This window comes from Ambystoma mexicanum, chromosome 7q (genome assembly GCF_040938575.1).
Source record: "Ambystoma mexicanum isolate Mex_15411 chromosome 7q, UKY_AmexF1_1, whole genome shotgun sequence".
NCBI lineage: Eukaryota > Metazoa > Chordata > Amphibia > Caudata > Ambystomatidae > Ambystoma > Ambystoma mexicanum.
Genome location: NC_090941.1, coordinates 903,774,581 through 903,802,323, shown reverse-complemented (window position 1 = coordinate 903,802,323; position 27,743 = coordinate 903,774,581). Strand labels below are relative to the sequence as shown.

Here is a 27,743-nt window from a genome sequence, read left to right as displayed (position 1 = left end):
TTTTAACGGTTTTTTTTTAACTGTATGCACCTCTGATCTAAATTATAATTATCTAATATAGTCACTCTGGCGGCACATGCATCTGTAAATATAAGCCATGCCAGGTAGGCTGGTGTGACTATCTCCACTCCATTATCTGGAGCAATGTCCAGGGTGCTGCCTCTGATTCTCCTACAGGAAGGGTCACACCTTCCCACAGGCCACACAAATACTCCTCAGGAGCTGGAGACTCAAAGGCAACAATGGCATAACAAAACCACACACACCTGGGTGCGAACCACTGGAGTGCGCTGAGAAGGGTTCCACCATCTTGGTTTCTGTAAGGACTGTCTTCCGATACCTGCCTCCCACCCCCATTTCCTGCAGGCAAGGTACTCTGGGTACATCAAAAGGCAAAGGGCACTTGCTACAACAACAGGGATTGGACCACTAACCGCAGGCTTGCTTTTGGACCATCCCCATGTGACACGTTGCCTTTATAATGAGAGGGGCACTGCCACATTATTCAATTCATCTTTGGACTTTGAATGAAAAAGTGAAGAAGAATTCATCTGAATCTCATTGGGGATACAGTCTATTACAAAAGCCCTCTGCCATCGAGGTGAAGGCAGGAGCTTCCAAGGCAGAGGAGAGCTCTACCCCATAACCATCCCAAAACAAGGATGCTTAGGATGCCTAAGGTGCTTCTGTCTTCAGGAAGAATGAGAGAAAACGGGGGAGAGTAGGGGCAGAGGAGAAGGGAGGTAAGGGAGAAGGGTTGTAGGAGCTGAGTGGTGGAAGGGGGTAGAAATGCAGGGAAAGAGCGGCAGGAGTAAGAGGTGAAAGCTGGGGAGAGCAGGAAAGGGAGTTGCAGAAGGAAAAGCGGTGTAGAGAATAGGGAGTGTGATGAGCCAGAGGGAGAGAAGACACATCAGAGCCTATTGAATAGTGAACGGCCAGTAAATCCTTGTCTGTCCAGGAAGAATGGTATGCAAGGATGATGTCAAAAGATCCTGAAAGGAGGGGCCTTCTTGATTGACAGACAAGCAAGTGCCAATGAGAGAGAGAGTGAGGTGCTTTGCTTTAATACTGTTTTTTTCTTATGGGCTGTTATGATTTGGGTTTGACAGGAGACGGAGAAAGCTGGAGAAGAAAGCGACCCTCCTGAAGGAGCGATAGTTTATGAGTGGGCCTACTGATTGGACATGCTATACAGAGTTAAGGCGGGGATTGCTCCCGTTGAGACACCCCTGAAGTTACATTTTAGAAAATAGTGGTTACGCTGAGTTACCGACTAAGCGAGCGAAGCGCTGAAAGACACGGCTTTGAAGGCCCGGGCGAATCGAACAGCTGTCTCCTTGTGTGTGAAGAAGTGACAGCGTGTACGAAACAAAGCCCGGGAGTATCAAGGGCCGAAACAAGAGGGCCGACGTGTTACATGTATTGCTGAACGAACAGCTGTGGGAAATCAAGGAGCGGCGCTAGCCCCCACCATTGCAGAGGCGGGGTTTAACTCCGAAGGAGCAGAAGAGCCCCTCGGAGTCAGCGCGGAGCCGGCAAGCATCGAATGACAGGTCTAAAGGACGTCAACAAACGAAACGTTGTATGAGGAGTTGACACACCCCTTCAGTGAACGGAAGAACACGATTGCATACAGAAGAGGTGAGAGATCGTATTTCTCCATGGGGAAAAAAGTTTAAAGTGTAATCGTCTGACAGTGGAGCAGATTGAGGGGAAAGGGTTCCGACCCCACAACACAGAGACTTGGTTAAGGACTTTACACCTGAAGTAACGTTTTTATGGGAAAGTTCATACCGGAACGTTGCCTTTATTGTTTCAAACGAAACAATTCCCTTCCACAGTTCGAATGAGACTCTTAAGAGAGAGACGAACAGAAGGAAACGTCTCGCTGAGAGTCTGTGAGTTAGCTAAACAGGGAGAAGACACTCTACAGTTTGAGTTGTTGGACAGTAGACCCTGACTCAGGGTGAAGAAAAGGTGCCAGAGAAATTACAAGTCTAAAGAGGTCCTCGTCCTTCAGCTGTTCGACAATGTTTTAAAAGCAAAGAAAAGAGAAAAGGAGTTAATCAATAAAATTGAGTTAAGTGAAAGTGCTGTGTGTCTGTCTCTTGACTACCGCTCTATCACAGGGAGGTATTAGACCAGAGAGAGGAGGAAATGAGAGTGACTTGGAGAGTGGCTGCGGGAACTCCAGAACCATTCATTTGTGATGAACATCATTAGAGTAGTGTACCCTTAGAAAGTCCCAGGTGGAGTCAGAGGAGGCGTGTGCCTTTTAGGCCCTCTCATGCTAGAGAGGCTAGTCTAGATATTAGGAGTTACCAATCTCTAATGTTTAATTTGTTTTGCAGTGTAAGGGAGGCCTGGGCTAGGGAGCAGGGAACCCCAGGAGAGTAAGGGACCAGCTACATGACCCATTAAGTCTCATCACTTAACAGCTACCACCAGTGCACTGCAACCACCCAAGAAACCAGCTGACAAAACCCTTTGAAACATAGATCAGATCTGTGAGCAAACTGGCCTAAATTAATGCTGGTTTCCCTGCCCTTACTCCTGTTTACGGGGAGCAAAGGGCTTTGGCGACTCACATTGCTACTCTGTGAACCTCTGACTGGCACAGCGCCTCTAATATTGCACAGTACATTATTTTTAACCTGCACAGTTAGTGAATCACTAGTAAGATAGGATTTCAGCTTTTCAGACCTGGCAAAAGATAGATCAGAAGAATTTTGACTGTGAAGCCACCCTAGCAGATTCTTTGGTAGGCCAAAATAAGCACTATTGATGAATTTAAGGGGTGTTAAAAGACCATAACCTCAGAGGGTAGATCGGTGTAGGATATGGCCCAATAGTCTCCATTGGAGAACACCTGCATTAGTGGCTGCCCTCACCTGTACTGTCCAAAATCAATTGAATTCAGTAGCGAAACCCAGGTTATAAATCATGAATGCCGTAGTGTGACAGAGCGAGGGGTTGAGATGAAATTCGCTGCCTACATCTAGGGATATCATGACTGTGACCAAGGGGTCTTGGGGTCTCTCCAGGTTAGTGGGTGATGGACCTGGGGGAGGTATGAGAGGATCCCTGGTCACCCTAATTTAATCCCCAGCATTTTGCAGGAGGCGGTAACATGCAACGCATAAACATCCATGAATCTTTAAACAGACCCATTACTGTCCCTTTAAAAAGAGTGCATAATTGCATTAAAAAAGGTGCCCGTGCTTGTAAGAATACTGCAATCCCTGCTCCTTAAGGTGCAGCGAGTTACTAATCATTTTCGAGACACTTGCTGGAACTGCACAAACTTCCATAGGCTTTGAGAGCTCGCTGAAGACACAGCTGGTGCCAGGAAAGAGCTGGCTATGCTCCCAGCACCGAAACCTCGCACGCATGCAGAGTTTTAGAGCCCTGGGCAACACTACAGGAGCAAGGTACGCACAATCAGTAAAACCACCTGAATCAGAAAAAACCCATTATGCTCAGGTAATCACCCACCGAAACCCCTACAGCTGCAGGTCCTCAATTCAAGCCCTACTCCAGGTGATGGGTTCCCCTGGATAGAAAAGGCCAGTTTAGAGGTAGCAGTGTGGGGGGGTTGGAACAGGAGGATGTGGCAGGAGGTTAAAACGAGATGTTGAGATCGAGAGGAGATTACAAGGGGAGGCTATGAGAAGGAGCCCAGAAGAGAGAGAGGGTAATGGGGTCAACATTTGGAGACCCTTCTGGTGGGGAGCAGAGTTGAGGGGGAGGTGGTGAGCAGAGGCGAGTCGCAAGAGGATAATAGATGGTGTTGTACGCTGTAATCAGGAGGAGGTGGGAGTGACACATTCAGAAGAAGTATGGGATGCTGACAAGGTCAGAGGTAGCAAGGCCAGGAAGGTGCTAGAGGCCATGTTTGGCCAAGGCTTAACTAGCGTTTCAAAATGGCAGCACAAAGAAAGCGCAGCACGTCAACAAACACTTAACCGGTTTGCAACTGAATTATGCCGTATAGAGTACGTTTTATTCTGGTGCCTTTGATTGCTTTTGGGGTATACTAGAGAATTCTTTATTGTAGGTACTAGGACTTGCATGCTTATTTGGAGCCTAAGCACATGCGAGTTCATCAGAGGCAATAGAATCCGAAGGGAGTATTAGCACCAGCACTTGTTTATTCAGGACTACAGTGATACAGTGATATGGTCTTGTTTGAGAGACACACTAATTCTATAATAATAATAATAATGTAGCATTTATATAGCGCTACAAACCCTCAGGCTTCTGGGAGCTGCTTATTATTACTCACGGTGTGTGGTGCTCATTTATCCTCGGAAGGATGAAAGGCTGAGTTTGGCTCTGCCGGGATTCGAACCTGCGTCTGCAGGCCCTGCACGGATGTCAAAGCAAGCAGAGCTATCAGACCGGCTATAACAAGGGAGGAAGTAGGACCGCTATATACTCATAAAATAAGATGGGTAGATATTATTTTGTGTGAAGATTCGGCATTAGCTGTACCAGCTGATGCATTGACTATGCGATGCCCAGATGTTTACAGAGTTTTTTAAGCAACCAGATGTTGGAGAGTTCTATATTGTTGCATTCTTGGTATATTTGTAGATGGATGATTGAGACACGGATTCCTTAAATTATGTGTCAGTGAAGGACTGATTTGGACAGAATGATCCACCAAAAATAGCACCTACTTTGGGACTACACTAGAAGTAAGGTTAGGCATGTTTTCTTTGCTATTGCCACCCACTGATACTATTTGGTTTTACTGTCATCAATTGCCTAATGGTTTTTATATGTATGTTTTTCTCTTTCCCTACTTGTGGTTTATGTAAATGTTTTTTTTTTCTCTTCTCTCATTGCACATTTCTTTCATCCAACTCTGCATACTCACCATTTGACTTACGTGTACACTACCAGGAACGGTATCTGAATGGTTGCCATTGCCTTGACAAAGCCCTTGTAGGGCGAAACTCGAGGCCATGTATTCGGCATTTTGGTAAACATGTTGCCAACGTTTACTTCAGGACCACCTTTAATATTAATATGTCACTTTACTACAACACGAATATATGTTTTGTTCAATATTAATATGTGGATGCATACCATCTGATGCAAGATTTATTAATCTGAAGTAAGATTAATAAAACAATTGAAACCATCCTGTTATAATATTTGCAAGGAAGACGACGCAGAGCAACACAGGTTTGAATCCCGGGTCTGCGCTTCGAAACCTCTTCAGTATTAAGCGTGTTGTAAAAAAAATATATATAATTCTAATAATTATAATTAGGAATGCACTTGCATTGGGGTTCCGCCTTTGTATACTGGTCTATTTGTACTAGCACTTGTTTGTGTGCTGGATTTCCCAGCGTAGCAGCTCTCTATTTTAAGTCAATATCATTTAATCTTTGAGGAATTAGCGCAGCCAGAATAGCTCTGACAACCCTGTTTACTTACAGAAAATAAAGGAAATTGGTCAAGGAGAGGTGGAAAGGGGAAGAACGGGAAAAGTCATGGAGACTTGAACATATAGAATTAAAGGGAAATTGAGACACATGGGTGAGTGATTGTTGGGATGAAGCTTTAGCTTTTACCAGAAGAAAAAGTAATCAAAAGAAGGGACAAGTGCTTCCCTTATTAGGCAGCAGAATGTTCATGGAGGCAGTTACTAGTGTAGTGGTGATATTATGTTAGTCATGATATGGATGCCTGCAGACCTTGTGATGTGCTTGAGAGTTCCTGTGAGTTGTGAGGGCTGGCTTCTAACTAGATAATCATATTGATTTCCATGCTGATGATAGCCAAAGGGGGTTCTGGTAACTAATTGTACTTTGAAGATCTAGCATCTCCTTCAAACGTACACGTTTTTGCTATCCTGATGAAAACCACTTGTGAATGTATCCTTTAAAGGGGCTGAAACATGTTGGGGACATAATGTGAAAGTATTACCCGGCTATCACTGGTACTCTTTTTTGGTAGTGAATTGTTCATCCGTTTTTTGGGTTGGCTTTATGGCTGCATAGTCCTAAACCAGCGTGAGACTGAAAAAAGCGTTCCGTAACATACCAGCAGAAACGAAAGCTATAAGGCACATTGCTGTGTACGTATGTATGAAGGTCTAATAAAGCCCCAAACCTAGCTAGCAACAAAGAGTTGTCAAAGTCAAAACAATGGCACCGTGTTATCTATTAGTGAATCATAGATTCTAGTTTCATTTACTTTTACACTTAAGATTCTACAGTGAGTATTTCAAACACTTCTATAAAATTATTAATTTAACAGCAATCGCTTAATGAACAAGTTAGAAGAAAATTGTCATGCTGACGTCGAGCAACAGGGGAAAGGGATTCCAGGTCTCAATGCACCAAAGTTGGGCACGCCCAAAACAAGTATTCCCGGCACTCACACTCTTTTTAAGATTTGGCTCCAGGAAATTCACTCCTTGATGCGTCTCTGGACTCTGCCTGCTGCTCTCCCTTTTGCCCTCACTACCAATCTCACCTCCAATCTCCTACAGTCCTTCCTCCCCTCTTTTTTCACTCTCCTCCTTGCAGCTCTCTCTCCCAATGGCAACTAAATCCCTGCTCCCCTGGGGTTCGGCTCAGGCTTTTCAGGTGTGCACAATTATGATATGCAATGAGCCCTTTTTTAAAACTTATTGTGGCTCATCTGGTGGTTGAGGCGGTTCTAAGGGGGTACACAAAGGCTGAACTATAGCATTAAAAAGTGGCCCATTTTGGGACAGGTTAGCCATCTCCCCGAGCATGCATACGCGGGCACAGGCTCGAGAGCGGGGCTGCATTTAATTGCTTCTTTATGGAAAGTGCTTGTCAATTGCAGACTGTACACAGTGGGTGATTGTCAATGTCGTTCTCCTTCCTGCTGAGCATTGAGCGAAGAGGGATGCTGTAGATTTGCTTTTCCTTTTCATGGGGATTTTGTTGTAGGGGGTCTTGGCCCTCAGGGTTGGTGTGCAACTGTCTTTCCTCCGATACAGATCTTTCTCTGAACATGCCAGGAGTTGATGGTCCCTTACCTACTGAGAGTGCAAGGGGGGGCAAAGTGAAGGTGACCAGGGGGTCCTCCCCAAACTGCCCAGCGCCCATCATCCACTAGATCAGGATTGTCCAACTCCAGGCCTTGAGGGCCGTAATCCTGATGGGTTTTCAGGATATCCATCATTAATAATCATGAGAATAAATGTGCATACATATAGAATCATTGTATGAGAAATATCTCAAATGTTAATGAGGGGTACCCTAAAAATCTGACATGTTCGCGGCTCCCGAGGCATGGAGGCGGACAATCCTGCACTAGATATACCCAGAACAAAGCAGGGCATTCCGTCTCATACTACACTACAGCATTTGTTATGAAAGGAGATTTTGTTCTACACCTCATCTCTTGCAAACCAGAGTGATGCATCATTAGTTGCAACTCTCAGGGCAGGCCAGCATGGAATCAGCCTAGAAAGCATAGTCCGACAAGCCTCGAGGACCTTCCAGGAGGCCCAGGAAGGTTCAGTGTCTTAATGTAGCAGTAAGCAATAAGGTTTGCCTGCGCTGGATGCCTATGGCGCTTCTGGATTGCAAGAGAGGATGGTAAGTGCACGCGCGCACACACACATTTGTATGCATATGTGTGTGTATATATGATATATGTGTATATATGTACACACACTCTTTACACATTCTGATCAGTGCTTATTGCTGGTCAACACACCTTTTGTGACCAATGTTCCAAAACACATTGGCAAAACAAAGATCTGATGAAATGTATGTGTGTGTGTGCGCGCATGAGCTCTGTCTCTTAAGTACTAATTCCCCTTCCTGTCGACCAAGGACCCATGCATAGAAAGTGGGCGTAAGAGCCTAATTGGGTCAGAAGAGTTATCTTGTCTTCTATTAAAGATGCAGTGCCCACAGAATTGAACCGAGCTATGCTCTGTGGGTCTGTGACATGGCTCCTTACAGTGTTTGTTAGACCAAAGGGTATTGTTCTGGTAGCCTTAGTGCGGATATCAGCTGGTCAATGTGGCTCTGAATCTTTAGCACGTTTGGGGCAAGAGCACATTGATTCCCTCCAAATCTACCTCTGACCCACACACCCGCTCAAATTTGCCAGCCGCAAAACCATTGCAGCCCTCGGGGTAGTGCAGTTATGAAGTATGCATTGGCTCTGCTGCTTCATGAGACACATCAAAACTCAATATGGTCATTACAGCAAAGAAACTCAAAAGGGGTTAGAAGGCCAAACGCTCCATCCTACACATCTGGTGTGAGTTCCAGAGTACTGTTGATTTTCCTGAACCTAATTTTCCTTAGTTTCATCAAATGAGTCTTCAGTTAAAGCCCCATCGGGAAGGAAAGTACGAGCGGGCCTCTCAGAGACCATATATCTCTGACAGAATTGCCCCAAGTAACCCCATTTCCCCCATGCAGGAGTCCATACAGTGTGTGGGGCTCCACTTGTTGGAGGCAGCCTTCGTTTGATTCTAGTTGTGTGCAGGGTGCTATACCCCAAGGCTTTCCCATCTGGGAGTACCCGTTTAAAGTCCTGATCCACCATCACCATTCCATGCCCACTTAGCATGTGAAAGGGGGTTGGCCTTAACATGATATTTAAAATCCTTTCTGTATGTAACACCTCCCTGAAGGGGAAGACAGGGGCCAGATAACCAAAGAACTTGATGTCCTCAGCCGGAGGCTCTCCCAGACATTCTTTTGGCCAAGTTAAAACTACAAAACTATTACAGGCGCCTCGGTGGTCATCAAAGAAGTAGACCATTTGTGCATACACTTATTGTGGTTTCATTTTATTTTTAGCTGTAACTTTGAAAACAGCAATATGTCAGCTCAGTCAAATTAAAATTGTTCGCTTTATTTATTACTAATTGGTTTAAGACTTAACTTGTACATTTACTCTTAACAATTACCCCCTTAATGTGCAGGTTTACCATCAAACAAAAAGGTCCTAGAGCCAAGTATACACTTGCGAAACTACACAAATTGCCATTATTGTTACAAAGCACTCAGTAAATGGTGCTTTGTTCTTCCCCTGTGGCCCTACTTCGAATTAAACAAGAGTGGTCCCTGAACTGCTTGCACCCCTGAAGAGGACTCACCTAATGTGCACTGAGTCAAAACGTTGGATATTATAAATGAATATGCGTTAAAACTATGAAAAATTATAAATTGTTACATGACCCCTCTATAGGCTGGATTCCAGTAGGGCGTATCACATTTGCACCATTAGATTGAAATTGTCATTTGAAATTTTAATTGTTTTATTTGTGTGCTCTTGTATGCGATACATGCATTCTCAAAATCTAGTTAGAGTATGGCTTTATGTTCACCTTTGTTTATATGTTTAAATTCAATACACATTTGTTGGATTAAATATTAAATATTTTTGTGAATCGTTGTACACATTCTGTAGGAAAGCATTGTTGTTTCTATCAGATAACTAACCCGAGGACAGGGGGGCGGTGGGGTTAAAAGATCCTAGCAAACAGGAAGTGGTGGGTTGTTCAGGTGAGGTCAGAGGAGGAGGAGGAGTAAGGCCAACAGGAAGAAGGATGGAGAAGCAGTGTGGAGTACATTTATGGAGCAGGTGCGATATTTGTTAGTGAGTGCAAGTGGTACTGCATTGTGAGTATGCTTGAAAGAGTGGCAAGAGTTTTTGGAAGAGGGAGTGAATGTGAAGTGCTTATGCCAGTGAAAGGAGGGTGTTTGAATAGAGAGAGGGTGTTTGAATAGAGAGAGGGTGTAGTAGTGTGGAGTAGGGAGCAGTAGTATGGAGGAGGGAGTAGTAACATCAAAGGGTGGAGGCGAGGCTTAGAAAGATTGGAAGACACGGGTGATCCAGAAGGAGGTGTAGAAAGTATGAGAAGTGCAGGGGGTGGCGTGGACGGTAGGAGTCTAGAAGGGAGAGTACAAGATAGAGGAGTATGTGGGTGTGAAAGAAAGAAGATGGAGTTGGGTAGAGTGTCTGAAAGGCCCAATCCCATCTCCCTAAAGAGAACTAACCCAGTGGATAGTGTAGGGTTAGTCTAGGAAGTCCCTGAGGTAGGTTAACTAGATACAGCATTTTGGCTTTCATGTGTTCACCCTTAGCACAAGTCACAAATTAGACAATAGGGGGCGGCGTATTCAGTACCTACTAACCTGGGGGTAAAGATGCCTGAGCTATATTGGAGGTGCTTTTATAGATAAGATATATATGAAAGAGAGAGAGAGAAATATGTTGAAATCAGTGGCCCCAATGAAATTAGTGCAAGGTTGAAATTGAGAAACCCTTAAAAAAAAAACTGAACCATCTCTAATTTTTGGAGTATTCACAGTAGCCCTCTGTGACATGTCTAAAAGATGCATTTGATATTAGTTGCAACATGTCTTTGACTGCGGATGCTACCAACCATGCTCTTGGAGCATTGTTGACACACACACACCAGGATCAGATGTTGTTCATTGTGTAGAAAGATGTGTATTGACGGAAGCCAAGGGGCACTAGGCTGTAACATAGAGAGGCCTTTGCAGTGTCGTCATACACTGCGAGGGCAGACAAACCACTTATTCGTGCCTTGAATACTAAAAGGGTATGGCTTTAGATTCTCCTAGGATTGTGCACTGAATTATGCATCTGCAGGATTAGTATTTTATGGGCAGGTGTGTTCCCCGGGTAAGAACATTGTAGGTGTTTGAAATCCCTCTTTATAGATGCCATGGTTGAAGTGGGTGAGCGTTTTATGGTTGCCACAGTTAACCTGGCAATGGATGAAGAAGAATGTAAGGAACGCCTATATAGAGGCACAGACGTCCCTTATAGCTCACTGGTATGTTGCTGGGTCTTTCTATATCGCAGATTTTGCCATTTGCATGGCCTCCTGGGGATTTGGATCCTGCAAAATAAAAGGCAGATTTTTGGTTTTTAGTGAGAGCGGAGCAAAGGTTGCACGTGATCCGAGATCCTCCGTGCGGGACAGGGAGTGTTTGATTGGTGCCTGCATGCATGTGCTAGGAGTGCGTTATGCTTTGGGGTTGTATCTGGGTGATGGTGTTTGCAATTTTCGCAAAATCAGTATTGCTAATCTACAGATCTGCCAACAAGCCTCACATTGACTAAAGGGATTTCTGTTCTTTGCTGCTACGCAGTGACTTGGAGGGGTCATAGAATCTCTTACAGGGGTTGCCGGGATTGACCGAGTGATGGCTTTCCATTGATGGTTTGTTTTGGATATTTATAGCGCAGCATGGATCTAGCTTCCCAAAAAAGCATCTACTGCTCAGAGAGCAAAGACAATCGCGGAGAATCCACCCGGAAGCTTTGCGGTGGAGGCGTGCTGCTTTTATCGGCATGGCTCCATAAAACTGGAAACGCACAGCATGATTAGTGGATCATATGGAAATTGCCAGAAGCACCAAGGGATTTCCACGTTGGCATGTTTCCGTGCAGTGACATTTGTTAGTGAATGGTAGGAGGGGCGTCTCGACATCTTCATTGGTGCAGTTGGAAATAACACAAGATAAGGATGAGCATTGAGAAGCCCCATGGTGTATCCAGGTTGCAGGGGCATGTGTTGGGGGGAGCGGCCCCTACCAAGCGACTGCTACCCCCATGGGACACCCAGCTTCACTAAGATCACCCAAAAAAAGAATGTCTCCATCAGTGGTAGAAATCCTCTTCTTTAAGAGAGCCAAAGCTACATTTTCTTTACCTTGGCAAGGACACCCAGACAAGACCTTTGCTTCCAAGCAGCCCAATGAGGAAGAATTAGTTGGTCCCAGGAATTAACTGGACCCAGATCCCACCCTTGCTATTGAAATCATCAGCACACTCATAATAAAATCCCCTCCCCGCCCTCCAATTGCAAGACAGCTCCAGCCTACCAGCTGGCAATTCCTTCCCACTAAGGATTGGGGCTAATTTTCGGTGTATAATCATTCCATCGAATTCTTACCATCGACAGACCATTTCAGCGAAAAAAATACATAGAAAAAATTGCATCGAATGCATTTTTTAAAACATTTTTTTAAATGGGGGTTCCCCCTTAATCCCACTTTTTTTGCCCTTTAAAACCCATTAAAATCAAACTAAAACCTTTACCTTCAAAAAAATGCAGTCAATGCTTTTTTATGCATTTTTTTTAGAAAGGCATTCAATGTATTCAACTCATTTGTAGCAAAGGGTTGCCTTTGTCTTTCTGCCTTTGTCTTTTGCTTACCATGAAATTGTTTTCATGTTTACGAATATTGATTTTATTTCATCTCTCATAATTGATACTGAATCACTATTTTATTCTGATATATAGATTTATTATGGTTCTGCAAATAAGTATATGTTTATAATGTCATTGAATTAACAATTTGTTTCAACAAATTTATCTTGTTTTAAGAATTTGTAATATACTGTTGAAAAATCAAGTTGTCTTGATTAAAACAACTTAACAAAAAAAAAAAATCAATGGTTTTGCATTCGATGCAATGACCAGATACCCTCATTTTCTACTTTTAAGAGAACTGAAAGTTACATTATTACAAATGTGTCTGGGGCATGTTTCACCAAGTCTCATGGCTCTATAAGCATAGGGGGTAAACTTGACAAGGACACCAGCGCCATGATTCTGATGGGGCTGAAAAGCTTGAATCAAAGATTTGATTTAAACTGTCTATTTTATTTTGAAACGTATCGTGCTTGTTTCTCTTTTGCCAGGCCCTGCTTCAGCAGTACCCTTGAACCGGAGTTTTAATTCTGAAACCAACTGAATGCACATTACATGGTTTATAAGTAAATAAAGTTTGCCATCCTCATGACTGTTCATGTGGTCTTCTGAAGGGCATTTCGCTTGGCCTTGCTACTGCAGAAAGCAAGCCGTTTCCTCACAAAGTATCCTCTGTAAGGGCACTTTAGGCGAACCTAAACTGGACTTTGGCACAACCATCTTAATAGTCTCTACCAGCCCAGTGTGGGTGGGAGGGGCGGTGGCAGAAAACCTCACACCATTCCCAGTGCATCCATTCATAAGTAAGAACAGATGTAGAAAATGATATTCTCAGAACTAAACAATATAATGGGTCAAGTGGAAGGTTTTACAGTGTTTTTATGTGAAAAGTTATAAATTTGAGTTCAAGTCTCAGCTGCAAATTTATGAATAATTACTAATTTGCATATTTATGGCCACTTGCAAAAATAATAAAAAATATGATATTTATTGAGTGTGGACCTAGCTTCAGGAAGCAATAGAGCACTTAAAATCCTAGGGGGGGGCAGAACATGGTGAGGGGAGCAGAGAATCAAGGGAGGGAGTGAGGAGAGGGAAGCAGAGGGAGGGCAATTTGTCAGCAAGGAATCTAGAATCAACCAGGGGAGGAAACAGTCAGGATCAGATCACTCAGTCCCAGGTAGGGTGGGGAGTGAAGGGTGTGGACATAGGTGTTAGGGAGGAGCCATTAATTGAAGAGGAGGGTCTTGAGCTCCTTCCTTAACTGTAGAATAGAGGGGGTGAGTCCGATGTGGACGGGGATGAGGTTCCAGATTCTTGGGATGTAGGCAGAGATGACCGGTCTTCGGGCTCGTTTCCTCCTGCACCGGCAGAGTTCTGCACATGTCCTCACCTCTGGTGGATTGTACCTCTCCAGAGATGCAGAATTTCTCAGTGAGGTAGCTTGGGGACAATAAACTGCAGGAATGTGTTTACAAGTCGGTCTATATTCATTGTAAGGGTGCAGAAGGAGGAGGCGGACACACAGGTGGCATAGTGGTTGCTATACACTTTTATTCACCAAGAAAATAAAGAGGGGCTTTCCCTACCTCAACTAAAGTGCTAATGGATCTGTCAGAATGTCCTTGTAAATTAAAGAGTTCACCATCATGTGTCAAAATCTCAAATTCTGGGGTGAAGGGTGTCTTCTGGCTTTCTTCCTTCATTGCGAGTTTGTTGGATGAAGAGGGTGAAAGCTCAAGAGAAAAACACAGCTGGGGAACCCACGCATGTACATTTTCAAAATAAAAAAATAATGGTATGTGTGTTAGAGAGAGGGAGGGAGCGTGAGGGAGAGTGAGGGAGCGATTCTTTTTCTAAAGTGGGCATGCGTTATTGACAGAGTGTATTTGCGTGAATTAAGTGTTCTGGTGGGTGCCGTGTATGATTGAGAGAGAGGATGTATGGGTGCATGGCTGCTTGTGGGAATGTGTATATGAGGGCCTGATTGCGAGTGCTGTGTGAAATAAGAAAAGTGTCATTCCGTTACATAGAGCTTGCAATCAGGCCCTGAATGTGTGTGATTAAGTGTTCTGGTGGGTGTCATGTATATAACAAACGCTGTATTGGTGGGTGACTGCTTGTGCTCATGTGTCTAAATGAATGTGTGTGTATACACAGGAGTGAAGTGTTCGGCGGGGCGCCGTGTGAATGAAGCATACACAAGGCGCCCAGCAGAGCACTTACTCAGGCAGATACACATTCATATGGACAGGAACACAAGCAGGCACACTCCCTTACAGCTTCTCTCAATCATTCAGTAATTCAGAGATGCTGCATGGAGGGGTGACTGTGTGCATGCATATATGAATTTGTGTATTTGCATTCATGAAATGTTTGGTGAGTGCTGTGCGCATGATTGGAACACTTGTGTATAGGCGCATTACAAATGCCATATCATATGATTGAGAGAGGCTGTATGGTGGATGACTGCTTGTGTGCATGTGTCTGTATGAATATGTGTATGTTTGAATATGCATATGTGCATGTGTGAACTGTTCTGCCGGTTGCTGTGTGAATGAATCATTCACACGGTGCCCAGCAGAACACTTATTGAGGCAGAGGGGCACATATGCATATATACATACGCACAAAAAGTCACAATCCCATACAGCTTCTCTCAATCATTCAGTGATTCAGCGAAGCTGTATGGGGGCTTGACTGCTTGTGTGCATGTTGTTTCGATTCACAATGTGTCGTCACTTCTCCCCATGGGAGTGCCCTTTGCCATGAGGCTAGGGAGGTGTGGCTGCTACCCAATAGTGCCCCCTAGGGGTGGTGTAATCTGGGAGGACCCATGGGGTGGGACTCCCTCTCTGGGGACAAGAACAATCACCTGAATATGGTCTTGAATATGGTCACTCCCCATTATTTCCTAATCCTCCCCACTGTTCAGAACCATTTTCCTAAAAGTAAAACTATGCATTGTTGTAACACAGGGATAGACCCAAAAGTACTATGATGAAGAAGAGCACAGGAGACATGAGGGCCATGGACTGTACTAGTTCTTGTACACAGAGGCCCCGAGGAGGCATGGGATTAAGTCATCAAAGGAAGCAAATTATTTTTATAATCCGCTGGGGCCGGGACTGGCAACATTATAGAAGTACAGATAACGGACCAACAGCAGAGGCAACAGGTGAGGAAACCAGCAGGAGTTTCAAATGCTGCGGGCAGATCAGAGAAGAGTAGAGGACGCCGGCAAAGGGCGGAAGATGATTTCCATGGGTCCAGCTGTCATGCACTCGAATGCTAAGCAGAAGAGCAGAGCAGCATACCAGAATGCAGAGCTGCCGAAACAGGAGAGAGAAGCCCGGTGCAGGGGAGAGAAGAACCCCAGTCACAGGAAGTCCCAGTGGCATGCCAAAATCCCTCAGAAGGTAACAGGAGTTGCGAGAGACCCAGAGGGGACAAAGGAGTGAAAGATATATGGGTCGGGGACACCAACATTTGTATACCCAGCATCCAAGGAGAGCTTCCTCTTTGCAGTGGGGACCATAAGCCCACTGACCACCAGAGATGGATCTGAGTCCCCAGCAAATGTAAAACAAGCATCCGAGTGGAGCTTCCTCATCACAGTGGTGACAATAAGCCCATTGACCACCAGAGAAGCATCTGGGACCCCAACAAAATGGAACTGAGCAAACAAGGAGAATGCAAAGGGTACATCAAGCCGAAGACTGAAAGAACTTTCTAGACACCAGTAGAAGGGAGTCATTCCCCTGCAGAAGGGGCTAAAGCTCTTGGAACATACTCCAAAGACGCCAGAGGAAGGGAGGCATTCCCCCTGGCCTTATTGTGAACTGTGTCTCCTGATACCAGGTGACGGGCATCATCTTCTGGTACCGAAATTTGAGTTGTGCTAGAGATGCCATGAGAAGTGACTCATTCCCTCTGACTTTATAGGACTCCGTTCAGATCTAAACCAGGAGAAGGGAGCCATTCTCAGGGGTGTGGGATCGTATAATGGCTATGTGAAACCTGCAAGTCCGGGGAAGTGAGACATTCCCACTGGCATTTTTTTTGCAAGAGAACATCCATCTGAACACTCAGTATCAGGAGAAGGGAGACATCCCCCCGTCTCCTATGTAGATTTGCTTCCACCACCACCATTAGCTTGGTGAAAACCCTCAGAGCGGAGGTCAACCCAAATGGCAGTACCCAAAACTGATAGTGAGAACTGCCAACAGTGAATCTCAGGTATTTTATGTGCTCGAGATGAATCGACAAATGAAAATCAGCATCCTGAAGATTCAATGACACCATCCAATCCTGGAGCTGAAGGCCCTGGAGGATCTGCATGCGAGTGACCATCTTGAACTTGTCCTTCCTGCGGAACCTTTTCAACCATCTCAAGTCCAAGATTAGTCGAAATCCTCTATCCTTTTTTGGGACCAGAAAATAAGGAGAGTAGCAGCCTTGATTTCCTTCCACTGCAGGTACCTGTTCGACTGAACCCTTCCCCAACAGTGTCTGAATTTCCTGTAGGAGGAGTGGGTCTGGTACTTTCGTGGACTGGCCTTCTGTGGGGACAGTCTGGTGGTCTCTTTAGAAAAGGGAGGCAGTAACCCATGTGCGACTGTTTGTAGTGCCCAAGCATCTGTTGCAATACTTTGCCATTCTTTCCAATGCTGGGATAACCTGCCTCCTACCTCTGTTGAATGATTCCCATTTTAAAGTGGTTTTGTGGCACTGGTGGTGCAGAAGGCAAGTAAGAGGATCCTGCTGCAGCTCCTCTGCATGTACGTCCTCGACCGCCTCGAGGTTGCCTTCTCTGTCCCCTCTGGTTAACTTCACCTCTTCCTCTACTAACTGAGGAATAGTAACGAAATTAACAATTTCTCCATCCCTGAGCAGAAGATCAAGCTGCTCGACCTTTTTGTGGCTGCCTAATGGCCTGACTCAAAGATTTTGCTGCTGCCTTAGATGACTGCAACCTTTCAAGACTTTCATCTGCTTTAGATCCAACCAATTAAGACCCTTCAAATGACATATCCAACAATCTGGATTGCATGTTAGAAGCAAACCGATTTTACGAAACCAGGCAAATCGTCCAAGCACTGTATCAGCAGCCATAGAATGGCTAATACAATAGGCAGTGTCTAGCTCTGACTGCAATGATTGGCGCATAGCATCTTAACCATACTGAATAATGTTCATAAAGCCATCCCTTTCTTCAGGCTCTGGGATGTGTTCAGATGCCATGGCTATTACCTCCCACAAAGCGTAGATGAACTTCGCTACAGCACAAGTTGCATTTGTTGCTTTCAGTGCCGAATTCCCTGCAGAGAAAACTTTCTTTCCCATGGGATTGAGCCTTTTATCCTCCCGCTCAGGAGGGACTGTGGGATATGCTCCTCCCGTAGATGCAGCAGTAGCTGCTTGCACAACAAGGCTTTGTGGATTTGGATGTTTCGAAAGAAACTTCAAATCCACTGATGAGGGTCTGTATTTTTGTGTGAAATCCTTGTGAACTGCAGGGATGGCATCTGGATTATTTCAGTTCTCTAGAACTCTATTCTTCACTAATGTTTGGAAGGGAAGGACTCAGTCCTTGGGAGGTTTCCCTGTCCAAAATATCTGTAAGGGCATCCTGTTCATATTCAACAGTTGATCTACGCCATCCAAGGTGTTCAATAACCTTTGCCATCACTGATCTATAAGATGCATCAGCATGACCGGAACCTTCAGGAGTGTCTAAGACACAGGCATCCTGCAGGGTGTCCACAAGGTCTCATTTTGGATTCTTGGGATATCAGCTACTCAGGAACACCAGGAGTGCTGCATTCCCTACCAAAACTATAAACAGGGCTTTCTACCTCCACCTCTTCCTCATAAATAGAGGCCACAGACTTTAAAAAGTCTCTTTCCCTGAGGTTTAAAAACCACTGACAGGATTTCAAAAGTCCTTGAGGGCTTCGACCCCGACTGTTTCAGCATCGATAGACTTGCCCTCGACATCAACAAATGGATCGGCGAAGGAGGATCCCTTCGAGGGATCGAGGCCATGAGAGGCGCACGAGATGCCATCAAGGCTTTTGAAGCCTTCGACCTTCTGTCCGGGCCCACAGATGACACCCCGTTTGCTTTTCACGTGAGGGGGTCAGAAGTAGAACCGTTTAGAGCAGCTGTGCGGAAAAATTGAACTGAGCCAACGGGTGCGGTGAATGCCATCCATATTTACCAACGTCAACGTCATACTCTAGTAGGATGGAGGCTCTCGAGGGACAGGAGGTTGACAACGATGCACAGCACCCTCTGCTGAAAAAAGGTTTCCGAGCTGCAAGCAGAATATCTGAGTATATCAAAGATGAGGAATACCTGGGAGGACACAATCCATTCGAAAGAGGCTGTTGCAGTAGTCCTGCCTGGAGAGAGCCCTAGCTCTGGAGTCAGCGAGCTTCTTGGGGAAGGTGAGAAAAGGTAGGATACCTCTGAGGACGTGCAGCTGGAAGTGGGCCTTTTTGGCAAGATCTGTGATGTGTGGAGATAAGGAGAGAGTGGAGTCGAAGATTACGCCAAGGATTTTTGCCTCGCAGGAGGGTAAGTGGAGGGGTCCCAAGGAGGGCAGCCTGAGGGAGAGAGGAAAAGCAGGAGCAGGTGTCCCAATGAGAAGAATCTGTTTTACTGGCATTAATGTAGATGTCGTTAGAAGCACACCATCCCTGAATAGTGGATAGACAGTCAGGAATAATTGAGGAGGGAAAGGAGGCTGAGGCTAGCCTGCAATGGAGCACAGTGTGTAACACTGAAAGTTAGAGGAGAAAGTAGAGATCAGGTGGGACAAAGGGGCCAGATATACATTAAAGAGCTAGGGTGATAGGATAGAGCCCTGGAGAACAACACATGTGGAAAGAGGTGGTGGAGATAGGACCCATTTGGACCTGGGAGGGTTGGTCCAAGAGGAAGGAGGTCAGCCATGCCAGAGCCTGACCAGTGATGCCAAGGTTCACCGAGACGGTTGCTCAGGGTGGCTTGAATGAACATTTCAAAGGCAGAGGAGAGGTCAAGGAGGATAAGGACAGAGTGAGAGCTGGAGTCCAGGTTGGAGAGCAGATCTTCACAGGAGTTCAGGAGAGCAGATTTCGTGCCTCTGGCCGATCGGACACCAGAATGATGTTCGTGGAGATAACCAGCAGATTCAGTCTGGAGTTTTAGCTGAGAGATGGCCAGTTTCTCAAGGAGTTTACCAAACAAGGGAGTGATAGAGATCAGGCCATCGTGGGTTGGGCAGGAAGGTTCAGCAGAAGGCTTTTTCAGGAGGGGGTCCACAAGGGAGTGCTTGAGAAGAGAGGGTAAAGGAACGATTGCAGAAATTGGCCAAGGCTGGAGCGAGGACAAAAATGGTGTCCTTAATAGTTCGAGGAGCACCTGCTTGGATGAAACTTTCATAATCCGGACTTGTCTAGAAAGAAAGAAAAAGAAAGAGAAAGAGAGAGAGAGAAAAAGAGAGAAAGAGAGAAAGAGACACCGGAGGTAGAGGGAAGAGAGATGAGGAGAGTATAGCGTGGACAGGATGTCCTAGGTTTTAGTGGTGAAATGAGAGACCAGGGTCATACAGAGGGCCGGGGAAAGAACAGTAGAGTCCGAGTCCGAGACTGCAGTCGGTTTGGCCTGTAGATTTTGAAAGGTTTGGCCGTGATGTTAGAGGCCGCAGAGATGCAGGCTTGAATGTGGACCCTCTACTTGGAAAAGATGGAGTGTCTGTATTGCCTTTAGAGCAGGCGGCAGGCCAGTTTGTCAGAGGATGTGCCTGGACCCCTCCACTTCTGCTCTGCCACCCTGCACTTGCATTTCAGAGCGGCCAGGTCGGAGTCATACCAAGAATTGCACTTTTAGTCAGGCTTCAGATGGATCCTCATGACAGGGGCAAGGATACCAAGAGCACTGGCGATAGGGAGATGAAGGTTGGAGAGGGCTGTGTCAGAGTGGGAGTCAGCCACGAGGGTAGGAGGAAGAGACAAAGTAGAGGCAAAAGCGGCAACTGACATCCACTTCATAGGTCGTGTGAGCACGAAGCAAGGTGGCAGTGCTGGGATAGGTTTTGCCAGGGAGACAGACAGTTTCAGGTGAGACGAAAGCAGAAAGTTGTGAGTCCAAGAGAGTAGAGTGGTGAGAGCATTAGAGGGGGATGTCTGAGGAGATGAGAACATCTAGGGTGTGCCCGGCTGAGTGTGTCAGACCAGAGGGAAGAATAGAGAGGGAGAGTCACAAAGGTTGCAGAAAGGCCCAGAGTGGTGTCAAAGTGAATGTTGAAATCCGAGGAAGAGAGGCTGAGATGTAGAGGCAAAGAGAGAGAAGGAAATCAGCCCATTCAGAGAGGAAGAAGGTGACCTGGCCAGGTGGCCTGTAGATGGTGACCAGAGCCAGAGAGAGTCCAGGAGAGATAGGGAGCCTACAGACCAGGCATTCAAAGGAGGAGTAAGCCTGGGTGGGAATGCTAGAAGATAGGGATACTCAGGGCCTTTATATGTACAAATAAAAGTCTAAATCAACCACCATACCAGCTTTGTGTCAGCTTCCTTCCTCAACACCCATACAATATATATATATATATATATATATATATATATATATATATAAAGAATGTGTGCATCTTCATGTGAATGATTGAGAGAGGCTGTATGGGTGCATGACTGCTTATGTGCATGTGTATTGTGCAAGTCAGAATAAGTAGAAGGAGACTTAGAAGACACAGTTTACGCTATTTTATTAAAGCAAGATTATGAGGAATAACTCTCCCCATTACTATGGGTGGTCCCTGACTATCTTATTAACTATCTTACTAACTGAGGTGCTCATAGTGAAATGTCCAAAGAAAGAAGTCTGCTGCCCAAGCTACCCTAACTGACCCTGCCACTAGGTTCAGAGAATCTCTTCTTTCTAAGAGTACTTCTAGTACCAGTCTCTAGGGTTCTTGATTAATATATAATCCTTAAATAGTTTCTCGTGAATACTTGGATCTGTCCTGTAACTAACAGTGGGTGCGATGAATCCCAGTGAGGCCAGGGAGGGGAGTCTGCTACCTGATATTCCCCAGGGAGTGGTACTCAGCGGGTAGATCTCATGGGGAGGGAAACCCTTCATGGGACCAGTGACGATAGCCTTTGGAGAATGCGGTATTCACCCACTCCTTTGGTGTCCCCATTGTCCTTAAACCCCACTCAGTCCCTTCTGGTCCCCCATACCTTTATCTGTTACAGTAGAGTAGAGGGTTTCATTAACCATATTGGGGTGAGGAAGAGTAAGGCTTACCCAGGTAAAATACAAAATACCATGGACATGAAGAAGATGGAGCAAGGAGGCAAAAGCCCACTGCAGAACGAACACACACGATATAGTTTACAAGAGGCATCTTTAATCATAAAAAGGAAAGGAGGACAGGAGAGAGCGCTAAGCTAGCCCTAGAGGAGCAAGGAAGGAGATGCTGGTTATATGGTGAGGGACCCAAAGACTGGAAGCTGAGAAGCTTTAAAGGAGAGATGTCACTCTTCAAGAAGTCCAAGCAACAGGGAACTGGTGGGAGGTGGAGAGTAGGAAGCCCCGACCAGAGAAAGCAAACAGAATGAGAATGCATGCAGCCAAATACATGAGAGAGAGTCTAACGCTACAGAGCTGCAGAGGACGGAACGCAGAATGTGGCAGCAACAAGACAGCCCCAGTCTACCTCCAGTAAAGACTGAAGACCACACCAAGACTTCCCAAAGGTAGGAAAAGCGACGGACCGGTTATTAGGGCAAACAAATTAATAAATGGCACCGAAACCACTTCCAGATGCATCCATTTGCAAAAAGTAGCGTTTCTCAAAGTCTCGACACTGCAACATTGGTTGCGTCAAAATAATCATTACCAGCATTTTGAAGGCCTTGACAGCTGACTCGTCTTCATTTAGCTGTCCACTATGACTCGATTTAAGGGCGTCGGTTAGCGGAGAAGCAACGGACGAGATGTGTGGAATAAAGCGTCCATAATAACTGACGAAACCGAGGAAGGCCCTTATTCCCCATTTGGTATAAGGTAGCAGGAGTTCCTTGATGGCCTTCATTTTATCCACTTGAGGTCGTTTTTCTCCTCTCCCAACTATATAACCTATGTACTTTGACAAGCCCCTAGTACTGTTTTATTTGGATTGATGTGTAGTCTGGCTTCTTTGAGTGCCTGTACTACCCGTTAGAGATGATGTAGATCTTCCGAGGTTGCACTGAAAACTACGATATCATCCAGATAGGCTGATGCATAGTCCAAATGTGGTTTTAGGATCTGATCCATCAAAGCCTGCATCTTGGCTGGAGACCCACGTAAACCAAACAGGATAACTGTAAAATGGTATAATCCTTGGGACTGGCGAAGGTGTTTTTCTCCTCGTCTTGTTCCCTTAAAGGGGTTTGCCAGTACGCTTTGTCTGAACGCTGGTACTCACATAGTGAGCTGAGCCAAGTCTTTCATCAATCCCTAATTCCAATTTTTAACATGTCTTCCATCTCCTGCTTCTCGTCTTCCTGCTTGGCTTCTGGAATGTGGTAGGACTGAAGCCGGATCATTTTTCCGGGTGTTGTTCTGCGTGTGTTAACAGGGATGTTCTTCTTGGCAAGTTGGAGAACACATGTGTGAGAGGTCTGAGTTTTTCTAACAGGATACCAAATTTTCTTTTCAGACAGTTCGGAATCCCACTGTACATCCTTGATTCCAATTGGTTCGACCTTGTTGAACTGTTCAGTAAGAAGTTCAGTATTGGTGGTCACTGATCTGGCAACCAGTGGTTCCTTCCACCCAGAGTAGATTTACATGATAGTTTCTCTTCTTTTGTGTTTGAACAGGTTGAGTGATCAAATAATTCACAGGTCCCAAGAGCGGGCTAACCATCCTAGCCTCACAGGGGGGCTCCTCCTTGGGGAGAAGGAACACATTCTCTCGATTCGTCACATACCTTTCCCCTCATCTATGTGGCTTCCCCTTCTTCTCTTGGATGGTGACTCTTTGTTCCTGATGTTTTGAGTGTGTAATCCGTTTCCTCTGGGTTTGGAGACCAGACGTCTCCCCAGTTCCATATGGAGTGGTCCGAGAGTTCCATGCAGCGTTCCCAAAATTGTAAAGGAGAGTATGTAGAACTTGGGATTTGCGCTCCGGTTGGTATTATCAGTTCCTTAAAAGTTTTCAAAGTCATTGGTTGATTTCTAACCTTCAGGGACAAAGATACCTTTGGATATGTCCCTACATCTGACTGCCGTTTGTCTGCTCCCTGAGTCTACGGGTGCTTTAGCCCAAACACAGTATACTTGCATTTTTTCATGAGTCTTAAAAGGTTGGGGCCGACAAGTAGTACATTTCGGGATCATCAGGCTCTAACCCAGATGCTTCTTTCCCTTAAACACAGCGGGTCGTGAGTAAGGGAATTTTCATTCACACTATTTCTTCTCTAGCTGATAGGGGAGATTTTGTTATTGGGACGGGCGTACTTCTTTTATAGGCCTATTCCTTACTTAGATTTCGATGATTCACAATATTTTATTAAAGTAAAATGATAAGGCCCAACTCTCCATATTACCATGGGTGGTTCATGCCCATCTTACTAACCAAGGTGCTTGTCAGTTCTTTATGAATGTCCAAAGAAATAAGTCCCCTGTCCAAACTACCCTAACTGACCCTGCCACTATGAAAACGAGCTCAGAGAATGGCTGCCTTCTCCTTAGAGTACTTCTAGTACCAGTCGCTAGGGTTCTTGATTGATATATAATCCTTAAATAGTTTCTCGTGATTTCTTGGATCAGTCGCTAAGTCTTCAAGTGGGTTATTGAGTTTTCCTTCTTCTATAGGAATCCCTTTTGAGGAGCTTTTATACGTTTTATACTCCCGATTGTGGCTGTCAGCTTGCTTTGATCTACTTGACCTTGTATGTGGTGAATTACTTTCCCCAAGGTATTGTTATCCACTACTGTTCTCTCTTTATTCAGCTTTCAGTAGTTCAGTCTTTTATATCACATGGGTTTCAAGTTTAACTTTGTCTCTTGCCACGCTCTTTCTTTCAGTATTCAGATTTTCAATAATCCCTTCTCTTTTATCACAACTTTTAAGGTCACTTGTTTCAAGGTTAACTTTGTCTCAGTACTGCTACCATGACAATTTGCTTGTGCGGTATAATGATTCCCTCGAGGCCTCCCATGTCTCCCATTCTCCCTGTTATCTTTTGAAGAAGAACGTCTTCGGGAGCCTTGTTCCTTGGGGATCTTCTCTCTTGTCCCAGACTGCTGGTGTCTTCTCTTTATTGGCATTTCCCTCCTTGTGGTCTCTTGTCTCCTTGCAGCGTTCCTGTGCTTCGATGAGTGATCAGACACCCTGTGGTTCATACTTGTAGTGGTATCAGCGATGACTTGTGGACCAGCAGTCCACCACGGATCCTTCTTTGTGATCTCGCCACCACCTTCCTCCAGGCTACTGCCCTGTCTGCTTCTCGTGCTTCGGGCTTGCCATAGCTTTGGCTTCCCACTCTGTCTTATCGGGCAAGTTTAAAACTTGCAGGCTTCCTGGCTTCTGCAGCTGTTATGCATCTCGGGGCCTCCCCAGGTCTGCTTAAGTGTTCCCCTCTCTCTCCTCTTTCACTGTGGCTCATCAAGTGCATGCTATACAATGTACTCATCCCAGTGAATTGGCTATTTTGAAGGGCCATGTTCTTTTCCTGTAATATAATGGCATCTGAGGAGTTTCTTTGTCCCAGTCTTGATATTTAAAGGTTTATGGAATTTGAGAGTATCCCATGTGGGCCACAGTGCGAACCGCTTTAGGGAGTTGCTAACCAGAATGGGAGTCCTTGTCCCACCTGGTATCGTTCCACTCACCTCGACCCCTGGGGAGGGTGTTGTGGAGCAGGCTCACCTCCTAGCCTCACAGGGGGACTCACTCAATTCATCACAGTATATGGATGTGTGTGGGGGGGCTCGAGTTTGGAGAGGGCATTGGTGCAGGACAATACCAAGGTAAGAAAACATTCTTGCTGGCTGCAGGTCGTCTTATTATGGCATGGTATTTCTTACTGGACATCTATGATAAAATAAGCTTGTTGAGTGCTATTACATGGCTAGACTGGCATACATTGGTGCAGTCAGTCAAGCTATGATTTCCTACTGTGCCATGGCACTTTGTACTTGCCATCAATGGTAAATTAAGCATTTTAAGGGTTATTACGTGAATAGATGGTCTTACATTGCAGAAGGCAATTTGCACTTTTTTTTATTTTTGCATGGCATTTCTAATGGCAAGCCACAGGAGTATGTTCTTACAAGGGACTACTGGCATTATGCGCACAGCAATAATGACATTATGACAAAGCAAATATGGGAGAAGGCATCATGAAAATGAGTGGGGAAATGCTCCCATGCACTATTGGACTTACATCTATTGGATTGTTCCATGAGTTACCCTACAAAACTGAGCGCCAGCTGTCTGGCTTTTTACTCAATTTTTCGGATTTAAACCCAAGATGTTATCTGGGAGAACCCTTCCGACCGCACTTGGTTGATTGAGACTTGCCTTGCTCGGTCGCTCACGCAGATTTGTGGGAAACCTTTTACACACACACACACACACACACCCACCCAATCAAATCATACACTGGTAGCCACTGTAGTGGAGTTTAGATATGAACCTACCACCTTTGATAAAGCGGCCCTCCAAGAATCCACCTTTTCACTCCGGTTGTTTGCCACTTATATTAAACGATTAGACTCACTAATAAATTGTCATAGAAATTTCAACTGTGCAGATTACACATACATTGTCCTTAACTAGAATAGGGCTCACACATCCCACAAAACCATTAACAACTGCCTTTGGGCTGCACAGTAGTATGACCGAAAAGCTCCAGCTGAATTCCAGTGTAATGGAAATACCCGTCTGTGTGCTCCTCTCCCTATGAATCTCCATCTCAAATGCCTGAACCCACTTCTCCTTTCCCCCTCCAATCTCTAAAAAACATTGCCATTGTTTTCAATTTGGATATGACCTTCACACCCTAAATAGGCGAGGTATCTTGAAAAGACTATTTAAACTACAACTCATTCAAAACTATTAGCCAGAATTACTTCATGATTCAATATTTGAAACCCCATTACCCCGGATGTCTAGACCCTCTACCAGCAGCCAATTGAAGAATCTTGGTCAAAGTGATATGGGTCACTCACCAAGACTTTCAAAGTAAGATTGCTGAGCATCTACGAGGCTGCCCCTCACACTTCTACCCAGGTAGGCACCTCAGGTCACCAATAGAGAACTTCCCCACATCTCCAAAATGCAAAAGACAACAGCACGATGGATGAACCTTAGTATCTATAGCAGCCAACAAAATTGAGTGATATGCAAGGGGCCCGAAGAGTAAAACACAACTATAACAGATTGAAGTATTCCCGGACGGCCGCTCGTTACAAAAAGCTCTCCTAGATTTGTAGCCTGCTGTTACCACTGCAGATGCTTTCAGAAACATCCCAAGCAAGAAGTTATGTTTACTCGGTGGCTGAGACATCGGGGGCTACTTCTCAGAAAGCCATGGGCGTAAACATTTTCTTTGCTGCACTTCTGATACTTTCATCTGCTGTTAAACAGGCTCTCATCTTTCCTTCTTTTGTACCGCCCACAATTCATCCTGCCCCCCTTTTCATGTGTTACCCCTTGTACTTTGAAGCCGCTCTATTGGAAATTTTCACGTTATGAAACAATAAAATAAATTAAGATACTGCTAATGGGCTCGGACAAATCTACACTAACTCCATCTGAAACCTACTCAACACGTGATAGCATCTAGCCTCCCAAACATCAGCATTTCATGTTTTGTTCATTCTGTGGGAAGACGCCAATTAAATGCAACACCACTTCCAGTGTTTGCTCTGGGGTGCTGAGAAATGTAGCTGTCAGCTAGCATTGCAATACAAACATGAGGCCAAGGCTTAATTCCAAGAACAGATAGATTTGCTAAATATCAAAGGTCTTATGTGGTTGGCACACCACAGAGGGGTAGGCGATCCGTGTCTGATGCTACTTCCAAGTAAAGTTAAATTTAACTATACATTTTAACACACTAAACAAATGCAAAAACATTTCTTTTCAGTCATTTCCATCAGCTCCCCTGTTTTCATGTCACAATTGAAATAGCAGCCTCTTGGGTGAGAGACTACACCATTAGAAGATTGAAGGTTATAATTCTCATCCCAACGCTATTCAACTGTATCAAATTTCCATGCTTCCTAATAGGTTCAAAAGAACAATAATTTGACTCTAAATGAAAAAAACGAATTAATCGGTTCCGAAAAATACATAAAACTCAAAATATGACCTGTAAATTTACTCTCCAATTTGACACCTGGGAATTGTCTGAAGGGTTCTATGTTCTTAGATCTCCAGGTTTTTACATGGAGTTTGTTGCCGAAAAAAAAGAATGAATTTGTATTTATTTATTTGGGAGGAGTTTCCTCCCAAACCCCACTTCCCTATTATCTAGTCTCTATTC

The 27,743-nt window shown here is 45.0% G+C and overlaps 1 protein-coding gene across 25 annotated transcripts in view; it reads right to left on the bottom strand.

The window, feature by feature from the left end:
- The window catches only part of SYTL2 (synaptotagmin like 2), a 573,462-nt gene that overhangs the window by 138,723 nt on the left and 406,996 nt on the right, over positions 1-27,743 (bottom strand). The window lies entirely within an intron of this gene.